The sequence below is a fragment of the Syngnathus leptorhynchus genome, unplaced genomic scaffold (genome assembly GCF_054491065.1).
Source record: "Syngnathus leptorhynchus isolate UIUO unplaced genomic scaffold, UIUO_Slep HiC_scaffold_222, whole genome shotgun sequence".
NCBI lineage: Eukaryota > Metazoa > Chordata > Actinopteri > Syngnathiformes > Syngnathidae > Syngnathus > Syngnathus leptorhynchus.
In genome coordinates, this window is record NW_028232189.1 from 42501 (window position 1) to 53140 (window position 10640).

Sequence of the window (10640 nt, forward strand, 5' to 3'; positions counted from 1 at the left end):
GGGGGCTGGTGGCAGGCGCGATCGGCACTATTGCTGACTGCCGGGAGGGAAGCTGCGCCCCGGCCGAGTCAGACTCAGCCGTTGCGGCCCCCCCGAGCCCGCAGCGCGTAGCGCGGAAGCCATACGCCCCCCCGATGCGGAGCGACAGACGCCCCCGCGACCGCGGTTGGTCGGGAAGGCTTTTCGGATAGAGGTCGGACGGTGTGTGTGGACGGCTTCCCGTGGTGCCGCCGCTATCAAGCCGGAGGGTTTGAGAAACGACATTCGCGGAAGGACCGGCGCGGCCGGCGGACGCTCGCACGCGCGGCGCCCGACACTCAGCCGCTCGCTCGGCCTCCGTGGATCGTGGCTAGGTGGGATGGATGCCAAACCGGGTCGTCTCGGTCTCGCCGCAGTACGGTCGCGCCGGGGCCTGCGGGGCGGCGCGGGGAGCGCACGCTCACGCAGCGGCCGGGGCGCTAGAGTGCGACCCGCAGTGGGTAGGAACCGTCCACCCGACGTCGGACGAGCCGAGGCCGATGGAGGCCCTACCAAGGCGGGTCATGAGTGCCAGTCGGTCAGTTGGGTGAGGGGGTACTCGGAGGCCCGCCGGGAGCAGACGGGCGACCGGGGATGGGGGGCGTACGCGGGCGGGCGCCGGGAGAAGACGGCCCGTCCGGGGTCGAATCTCGGCCTGTGTTTTCGGAGCCGGCCGGGCATCACGCTCCCTCCTTGGATGGACAACATTCGTAGTTGACACTTTGTGTCATTTTATCCGAGCGGGCGGGCGCCTCGAGAGGCGGACCGTCCGGGGCGACTCTCGGCCTGTGTTTTCGGAGCCGGCCGGGCCTCACGCTCCCTCCTTGGATGGACAACATTCGTAGTTGACACTTTGTGTCATTTTATCCGAGCGGGCGGGCGCCTCGAGAGGCGGACCGTCCGGGGCGACTCTCGGCCTGTGTTTTCGGAGCCGGCCGGGCCTCACGCTCCCTCCTTGGATGGACAACATTCGTAGTTGACACTTTGTGTCATTTTATCCGAGCGGGCGGGCGCCGCGAGGCGGACCGTCCGGGGCGACTCTCGGCCTGTGTTTAAGGAGCCGGCCGGGCATCACGCTCCTTCCTTGGATGGACAACATTCGCAGTTGACACTTTGTGTCATTTTATCCGAGCAGACGGGCGCCGCGAGGCGGACCGTCCGGGGCGACTCTCGGCCTGTGTTTTCGGAGCCGGCCGGGCATCACGCTCCCTCCTTGGATGGACAACATTCGTAGTTGACACTTTGTGTCATTTTATCCGAGCAGACGGGCGCCGCGAGGCGACCGTCCGGGGCGACTCTCGGCCTGTGTTTAAGGAGCCGGCCGGGCATCACGCTCCTTCCTTGGATGGACAACATTCGTAGTTGACACTTTGTGTCATTTTATCCGAGCGGGCGGGCGCCGCGAGGCGGACCGTCCGGGGCGACTCTCGGCCTGTGTTTAAGGAGCCGGCCGGGCATCACGCTCCTTCCTTGGATGGACAACATTCGCAGTTGACACTTTGTGTCATTTTATCCGAGCAGACGGGCGCCGCGAGGCGGACCGTCCGGGGCGACTCTCGGCCTGTGTTTTCGGAGCCGGCCGGGCATCACGCTCCCTCCTTGGATGGACAACATTCGTAGTTGACACTTTGTGTCATTTTATCCGAGCAGACGGGCGCCGCGAGGCGACCGTCCGGGGCGACTCTCGGCCTGTGTTTAAGGAGCCGGCCGGGCATCACGCTCCTTCCTTGGATGGACAACATTCGTAGTTGACACTTTGTGTCATTTTATCCGAGCGGGCGGGCGCCGCGAGGCGGACCGTCCGGGGCGACTCTCGGCCTGTGTTTAAGGAGCCGGCCGGGCATCACGCTCCTTCCTTGGATGGACAACATTCGCAGTTGACACTTTGTGTCATTTTATCCGAGCAGACGGGCGCCGCGAGGCGGACCGTCCGGGGCGACTCTCGGCCTGTGTTTAAGGAGCCGGCCGGGCATCACGCTCCTTCCTTGGATGGACAACATTCGTAGTTGACACTTTGTGTCATTTTATCCGAGCAGACGGGCGCCGCGAGGCGGACCGTCCGGGGCGACTCTCGGCCTGTGTTTAAGGAGCCGGCCGGGCATCACGCTCCTTCCTTGGATGGACAACATTCGTAGTTGACACTTTGTGTCATTTTATCCGAGCGGGCGGGCGCCGCGAGGCGGACCGTCCGGGGCGACTCTCGGCCTGTGTTTAAGGAGCCGGCCGGGCATCACGCTCCTTCCTTGGATGGACAACATTCGCAGTTGACACTTTGTGTCATTTTATCCGAGCAGACGGGCGCCGCGAGGCGGACCGTCCGGGGCGACTCTCGGCCTGTGTTTAAGGAGCCGGCCGGGCATCACGCTCCTTCCTTGGATGGACAACATTCGTAGTTGACACTTTGTGTCATTTTATCCGAGCAGACGGGCGCCGCGAGGCGGACCGTCCGGGGCGACTCTCGGCCTGTGTTTAAGGAGCCGGCCGGGCATCACGCTCCTTCCTTGGATGGACAACATTCGCAGTTGACACTTTGTGTCATTTTGTTCGGCCTGTGTTTAAGGAGGCGGCCGTCCTCCACTCGGTCCGTGTTTAAGGAGCGACACTCGCGCTCCGGTTCGGCCTGTATTTAGGGAGGCGGCCGTCCTCCGCTTGGTCTGTGTTAAGGGCGACACTCGGTCCATGTTTGAGGAGCCTGGCCCTGACGCTCCTCTCCGGCCTGTGTTTAAGGAGGCGGCCGTCCTCCCCTTGGTCTGTGTTAAGGGCGACACTCGGTCCATGTTTGAGGAGCCTGGCCCTGACGCTCCTCTCCGGCCTGTGTTTAAGGAGGCGGCCGTCCTCCCCTTGGTCCGTGTTAAGGGCGACACTCGGTCCATGTTTGAGGAGCCTGGCCCTGACGCTCCTCTCCGGCCTGTGTTTAAGGAGGCGGCCGTCCTCCCCTTGGTCCGTGTTAAGGGCGACACTCGGTCCATGTTTGAGGAGCCTGGCCCTGACGCTCCTCTCCGGCCTGTGTTTAAGGAGGCGGCCGTCCTCCCCTTGGTCTGTGTTAAGGGCGACACTCGGTCCATGTTTGAGGAGCCTGGCCCTGACGCTCCTCTCCGGCCTGTGTTTAAGGAGGCGGCCGTCCTCCCCTTGGTCTGTGTTAAGGGCGACACTCTGTCCATGTTTGAGGAGCCTGGCCCTGACGCTCCTCTCCGGCCTGTGTTTAAGGAGGCGGCCGTCCTCCCCTTGGTCTGTGTTAAGGGCGACACTCGGTCCATGTTTGAGGAGCCTGGCCCTGACGCTCCTCTCCGGCCTGTGTTTAAGGAGGCGGCCGTCCTCCCCTTGGTCTGTGTTAAGGGCGAAACTCTGTCCATGTTTGAGGAGCCTGGCCCTGACGCTCCTCTCCGGCCTGTGTTTAAGGAGGCGGCCGTCCTCCCCTTGGTCTGTGTTAAGGGCGACACTCGGTCCGTGTTTAAGGAGCGGCCCTCGCGCTCCGGTTCGGCCTGTATTTAGGGAGGCGGCCGTCCTCCGCTTGGTCTGTGTTAAGGGCGACACTCGGTCCGTGTTTAAGGAGCCGGCCCTGACGCTCCTCTTCGGCCTGTGTTTAAGGAGCCGGCCGTCCTCCACTTCCTTCCATGCACCACCACATTCGCAGTTGACACTTTGCCATTTTTTCAGAGAGGTGACACTTAGTCGTTTTTTCGAAAGTTGACACTTAGTCGTTTTTTCGAAAGTTGACACTTTGCCGTTTTTTCAGAGAGGCGACACTTAGTCGTTTTTTCGAAAGTTGACACTTAGCCGTTTTTTCGAAAGTTGACACTTAGCCGTTTTTTCGAAAGTTGACACTTAGCCGTTTTTTCGAAAGTTGACACTTAGTCACTTTTTCGCCACAGTGACACCTCCAGCGCGTGCCACGGCGCTTTTCAGGTCTTCTATCCGACCTTGTGCTGTCGAGGACGGCGTGTCCGACGCCGTGGGGAGACCAGCACCATCTCCTCCATACTCGTAAACGGGGTGCTTTGGAAAACGGGGGGAAAGTCGATGAGTACACTGACTACTGGGACCATTTCATTGTACTCTGGCGCACCTGAAGACCAAAAAAGGTACTGCACCTTAGCCCGGGTACCTCACCCCCTGGTACCTCGAGGAGAACTTAGAAAAATTTCGACAAATTTTTGGTGAGCTCCAGGGAGAGAGGCTGATTTTTCGCTTTTTGAGGCCGACCGCCGAACCGGCGCGGGGCGGACTCACAAGCCCCCCAGAGCCGTGGGCACTTAGTCGTTTTTTCAGAGAGGCGACACTTAGTCGTTTTTTCAGAGGCGACACTTAGTCGTTTTTTCGAAAGTTGACACTTAGCCGTTTTTTCGAAAGTCGACACTTAGCCGTTTTTTTGGAAAGTTGACACTTAGTCGTTTTTTCGAAAGTTGACACTTAGTCGTTTTTTCGCCACAATTGGCTCTGAGCTCCAGGGGGAGAGCCTGGTTTTGCCTTATTTCAGGCCGGCTGGGGAACCGGCGCGGGTCGGATGCACGAGCCCGGCAGAGCCGTGGGCACTTAGAAAATTTTCGCCGATTAAGCTGGGACCTCCAGGCGGAGACCGGCATTCCTCGTCCTCGGGGTTCGACCCAGGAACCGGCGCTGGGCAGACGCCGTAGCCACGCAGAGCCGTGGGCACTTAGAAAATATTCGCCAAGTTGGCTCTGAGCTCCAGGCGGAGAGGCTGGTTTTGCCTTATTTCAGGCCGGCTGGGGAACCGGCGCGGGTCGGATGCACGAGCCCGCAGAGCCGTGGGCACTTTGCCATTTTCTCAGAGTCGACACTTAGTCGTTTTTTCAGAGAGGCGACACTCTGTCGTTTTTTCGAAAGTTGACACTTTGCCGTTTTTTCAGAGAGGCGACACTTAGCCGTTTTTTCGAAAGTTGACACTTAGCCGTTTTTTCGAAAGTCGACACTTAGCCGTTTTTTCAGAGATGTGACACTTTGCCGTTTTTTCGAAAGTCGACACTTAGCCGTTTTTTCAGAGATGTGACACTTAGAAACTTTTTGCCAAGTTGGCTGTGAGCTCCAGGAGGAGACCGTTATTTTTCGTCATTCGAGGCCGACTGCGGAACCGGCGCTGGGCGGACGCCAAAGCTCGGCAGGGCCGTGGGCACTTAGAAACTTTTTGCCAAGTTGGCTGTGAGCTCCAGGAGGAGACCGTTATTTTTCGTCATTCGAGGCCGACTGCGGAACCGGCGCTGAGCGGACGCCAAAGCTCGGCAGGGCCGTGGGCACTTAGAAACTTTTTGCCAAGTTGGCTGTGAGCTCCAGGAGGAGACCGTTATTTTTCGTCATTCGAGGCCGACTGCGGAACCGGCGCTGGGCGGACGCCAAAGCTCGGCAGGGCCGTGGGCACTTAGAAACTTTTTGCCAAGTTGGCTGTGAGCTCCAGGAGGAGACCGTTATTTTTCGTCATTCGAGGCCGACTGCGGAACCGGCGCTGAGCGGACGCCAAAGCTCGGCAGGGCCGTGGGCACTTAGAAACTTTTTGCCAAGTTGGCTGTGAGCTCCAGGAGGAGACCGTTATTTTTCGTCATTCGAGGCCGACTGCGGAACCGGCGCTGGGCGGACGCCAAAGCTCGGCAGGGCCGTGGGCACTTAGAAACTTTTTGCCAAGTTGGCTGTGAGCTCCAGGAGGAGACCGTTATTTTTCGTCATTCGAGGCCGACTGCGGAACCGGCGCTGAGCGGACGCCAAAGCTCGGCAGGGCCGTGGGCACTTAGAAACTTTTTGCCAAGTTGGCTGTGAGCTCCAGGAGGAGACCGTTATTTTTCGTCATTCGAGGCCGACTGCGGAACCGGCGCTGGGCGGACGCCAAAGCTCGGCAGGGCCGTGGGCACTTAGAAACTTTTTGCCAAGTTGGCTGTGAGCTCCAGGAGGAGACCGTTATTTTTCGTCATTCGAGGCCGACTGCGGAACCGGCGCTGGGCGGACGCCAAAGCTCGGCAGGGCCGTGGGCACTTAGAAACTTTTTGCCAAGTTGGCTGTGAGCTCCAGGAGGAGACCGTTATTTTTCGTCATTCGAGGCCGACTGCGGAACCGGCGCTGAGCGGACGCCAAAGCTCGGCAGGGCCGTGGGCACTTAGAAACTTTTTGCCAAGTTGGCTGTGAGCTCCAGGAGGAGACCGTTATTTTTCGTCATTCGAGGCCGACTGCGGAACCGGCGCTGGGCGGACGCCAAAGCTCGGCAGGGCCGTGGGCACTTAGAAACTTTTTGCCAAGTTGGCTGTGAGCTCCAGGAGGAGACCGTTATTTTTCGTCATTCGAGGCCGACTGCGGAACCGGCGCTGAGCGGACGCCAAAGCTCGGCAGGGCCGTGGGCACTTAGAAACTTTTTGCCAAGTTGGCTGTGAGCTCCAGGAGGAGACCGTTATTTTTCGTCATTCGAGGCCGACTGCGGAACCGGCGCTGGGCGGACGCCAAAGCTCGGCAGGGCCGTGGGCACTTAGAAACTTTTTGCCAAGTTGGCTGTGAGCTCCAGGAGGAGACCGTTATTTTTCGTCATTCTAGGCCGGCTGCAGAACCGGCGCGGGTCGGATGCACGAGCCCGCAGAGCCGTGGGCACTTTGCCACTTTTTCGCCACAATTGGCTCTGAGCTCCAGGAGGAGACCGTTATTTTTCGTCATTCTAGGCCGGTTGCAGAACCGGCGCGGCTCGGATGCACGAGCCCGCAGAGCCGTGGGCACTTAGAAAATTTTCAGAGAGGCGACACTTTGCCATTTTTTCAGAGAGGTGACACTTAGTCGTTTTTTCGAAAGTTGACACTTAGCCGTTTTTTCGAAAGTTGACACTTAGTCGTTTTTTCGAAAGTTGACACTTAGTCGTTTTTTCGCCAAAGTGCCCACCTCCAGCGCGTGCCACGGCGCTTTCCAGGTCTTCTATCCGACCTTGTGCTGTCGAGGACGGCGTGTCCGACGCCGTGGGGAGACCAGCACCATCTCCTCCATACTCGTAAACGAGGTGCTTTGGAAAACGGGGGGAAAGTCGATGAGTACACTGACTACTGGGACCATTTCATTGTACTCTGGCGCACCTGAAGACCAAAAAAGGTACTGCACCTTAGCCCGGGTACCTCACCCCCTGGTACCTCGAGGAGAACTTAGAAAAATTTCGACAAATTTTTGGTGAGCTCCAGGGAGAGAGGCTGATTTTTTGCTTTTTGAGGCCGACCGCCGAACCGGCGCGGGGCGGACTCACAAGCCCCGCAGAGCCGTGGGCACTTAGTCGTTTTTTCGAAAGTTGACACTTAGCCGTTTTTTCGAAAGTTGACACTTAGCCGTTTTTTCGAAAGTCGACACTTAGCCGTTTTTTCGAAAGTTGACACTTAGTCGTTTTTTCGCCGATTTTGCTGGGACCTCCAGGCGAGGACCGGCGTTTTTCGTCTTCCGGGTCCGACCCGGGAACCAGCGCCGAGCGGACACATTCGCTCGCAAGTGCCGTTGGCACTTAGAAAATTTTTCGTTTGTCATGAGCTCCGGGCGGAGACCGGCGTTTTTCGTCTTCCGGGTTCGACCCGGGAACCAGCGCCGAGCGGACACATTCGCTCGCTAGTGCCGTTGGCACTTAGAAAATATTTCGTTTGTCATGAGCTCCGGGCGGAGACCGGCGTTTTTCGTCTTCCGGGTCCGACCCGGGAACCAGCGCCGAGCGGACACATTCGCTCGCTAGTGCCGTTGGCACTTAGAAAATTTTTCGTTTGTCATGAGCTCCGGGCGGAGACCGGCGTTTTTCGTCTTCCGGGTTCGACCCGGGAACCAGCGCCGAGCGGACACATTCGCTCGCTAGTGCCGTTGGCACTTAGAAAATTTTTCGTTTGTCATGAGCTCCGGGCGGAGACCGGCGTTTTTTGTCTTCCGGGTTCGACCCGGGAACCAGCGCCGAGCGGACACATTCGCTCGCTAGTGCCGTTGGCACTTAGAAAATTTTTCGTTTGTCATGAGCTCCGGGCGGAGAGCGGCGTTTTTCGTCTTCCGGGTTCGACCCGGGAACCAGCGCCGAGCGGACACATTCGCTCGCTAGTGCCGTTGGCACTTAGAAAATTTTTCGTTTGTCATGAGCTCCGGGCGGAGAGCGGCGTTTTTCGTCTTCCGGGTTCGACCCGGGAACCAGCGCCGAGCGGACACATTCGCTCGCTAGTGCCGTTGGCACTTAGAAAATTTTTCGTTTGTAATGAGCTCCGGGCGGAGAGCGGCGTTTTTCGTCTTCCGGGTTCGACCCGGGAACCAGCGCCGAGCGGACACATTCGCTCGCTAGTGCCGTTGGCACTTAGAAAATTTTTCGTTTGTCATGAGCTCCGGGCGGAGAGCGGCGTTTTTCGTCTTCCGGGTTCGACCCGGGAACCAGCGCCGAGCGGACACATTCGCTCGCTAGTGCCGTTGGCACTTAGAAAATTTTTCGTTTGTCATGAGCTCCGGGCGGAGAGCGGCGTTTTTCGTCTTCCGGGTTCGACCCGGGAACCAGCGCCGAGCGGACACATTCGCTCGCTAGTGCCGTTGGCACTTAGAAAATTTTTCGTTTGTCATGAGCTCCGGGCGGAGAGCGGCGTTTTTCGTCTTCCGGGTTCGACCCGGGAACCAGCGCCGAGCGGACACATTCGCTCGCTAGTGCCGTTGGCACTTAGAAAATTTTTCGTTTGTCATGAGCTCCGGGCGGAGACCGGCATTTTTCGTCATTCGAGGCCGACGGGGGAACCAGCCGGAGCGGACACGTTTGCTCGGAAGAGCCGTTGGCACTTAGAAAAAATTCCGTGTCTCGTGAGCTCCAGGGGGGACAGGCTGGTTTTATTCATCCGTAGCCGACATGGGAACCAGCGCGGAGCGGATTGGTGTTGCGCTGCCATATACCTCATCTCTCTCAGGAGTCCCCCCCTTATACGTGCCGATGGTGTTTTGGAAAACGGGGGGTAACTGGATGAGTACACTGACTAGTGGGACCAAGTACACTAATAGCCCCTGGTACCTAAAATGGAAGTATAGAGGCCGACTTTCGGGCAAGATCACGCCGGGTTAGGCTTCCAGGACCTCGGCTAAGCAATTTTAACGGGTTGCCCGGTTCTTTTTTGAACCAGCCCGGTTCTTTTTTTTTATCCAGCCCGGTTCTTTTTACACTTCCAGCTGGAGCTCGGGAGCGGCTTTTTGCACAAGATCACGCCGTGTTAGGCTTCCAGGACCTCAGCTAAGCAATTTTAACGGGTCGCCCGGTTCTTTTTTGATCCAGCCCGGTTCTTTTTTTTATCCAGCCTGGTTCTTTTTACACTTCCAGCTGGAGCTCGGGAGCGGCTTTTTGCACAAGAACACGCCGTGTTAGGCTTCCAGGACCTCGGCTAAGCAATTTTAACGGGTTGCCCGGTTCTTTTTTGAACCAGCCCGGTTCTTTTTTTTATCCAGCCCGGTTCTTTTTACACTTCCAGCTGGAGCTCGGGAGCGGCTTTTTGCACAAGAACACGCCGTGTTAGGCTTCCAGGACCTCGGCTAAGCAATTTTAACGGGTCGCCCGGTTCTTTTTTGATCCAGCCCGGTTCTTTTTTTTATCCAGCCTGGTTCTTTTTACACTTCCAGCTGGAGCTCGGGAGCGGCTTTTTGCACAAGATCACGCCGTGTTAGGCTTCCAGGACCTCGGCTAAGCAATTTTAACGGGTCGCCCGGTTCTTTTTTTTATCCAGCCCGGTTCTTTTTTTATCCAGCCCGGTTCTTTTTACACTTCCAGCTGGAGCTCGGGAGCGGCTTTTTGCACAAGATCACGCCGTGTTAGGCTTCCAGGACCTCGGCTAAGCAATTTTAACGGGTCGCCCGGTTCTTTTTTGATCCAGCCCGGTTCTTTTTTTTATCCAGCCTGGTTCTTTTTACACTTCCAGCTGGAGCTCGGGAGCGGCTTTTTGCACAAGAACACGCCGTGTTAGGCTTCCAGGACCTCGGCTAAGCAATTTTAACGGGTCGCCCGGTTCTTTTTTTTATCCAGCCCGGTTCTTTTTTTATCCAGCCCGGTTCTTTTTACACTTCCAGCTGGAGCTCGGGAGCGGCTTTTTGCACAAGATCACGCCGTGTTAGGCTTCCAGGACCTCGGCTAAGCAATTTTAACGGGTCGCCCGGTTCTTTTTTGATCCAGCCCGGTTCTTTTTTTTATCCAGCCCGGTTCTTTTTACACTTCCAGCTGGAGCTTGGGAGCGGCTTTTTGCACAAGAACACGCCGTGTTAGGCTTCCAGGACCTCGGCTAAGCAATTTTAACGGGTCGCCCGGTTCTTTTTTTTATCCAGCCCGGTTCTTTTTTTATCCAGCCCGGTTCTTTTTACACTTCCAGCTGGAGCTCGGGAGCGGCTTTTTGCACAAGATCACGCCGTGTTAGGCTTCCAGGACCTCGGCTAAGCAATTTTAACGGGTCGCCCGGTTCTTTTTTGATCCAGCCCGGTTCTTTTTTTTATCCAGCCTGGTTCTTTTTACACTTCCAGCTGGAGCTCGGGAGCGGCTTTTTGCACAAGAACACGCCGTGTTAGGCTTCCAGGACCTCGGCTAAGCAATTTTAACGGGTCGCCCGGTTCTTTTTTTTATCCAGCCCGGTTCTTTTTTTATCCAGCCCGGTTCTTTTTACACTTCCAGCTGGAGCTCG